This window comes from Tupaia chinensis, unplaced genomic scaffold (genome assembly GCF_000334495.1).
Source record: "Tupaia chinensis unplaced genomic scaffold, TupChi_1.0 Scaffold000154_1, whole genome shotgun sequence".
Classification (NCBI taxonomy): domain Eukaryota; kingdom Metazoa; phylum Chordata; class Mammalia; order Scandentia; family Tupaiidae; genus Tupaia; species Tupaia belangeri.
Genome location: NW_006159625.1, coordinates 3,389,932 through 3,390,353, shown reverse-complemented (window position 1 = coordinate 3,390,353; position 422 = coordinate 3,389,932).

Genomic DNA, 422 nt, shown 5'->3' with positions numbered 1-422 from the left:
GGGTGGTTAAGGCAGCTGGATGCCACATGGCTGACCATGTGGTTTGAGTCTCAGACTCAGTGGCTTAAAAAATGCTCCAGGCGTATGTCCATGTGTGCCCAAATCCTCCAAGGAGGGAGGAATGGAGGAAAAGAGGTTGGGACGTGACCATCCCCTGGGGGGTGCTTACTCATTTTCCTTCTTGTCCTCTCTCTCTGACGCTCTCTGCCTATTGCACATGACCTCTGGCAATATTAAAAATTAATAAATAAAGTAAAATTCAGATACCCGGGCCATGACCTCCAAAACTTCAGTGAAGTTCATTTTTTATTTTGTCTTTAAGTTTGGCTATGGGGTGTGTGTGCTTGCTGGAGAGAGACACAGAGAGAGAGAAAGTAAGGAAGCATCCTTTAAGTGAATGTCCATGCCACAATCTCTTTCCC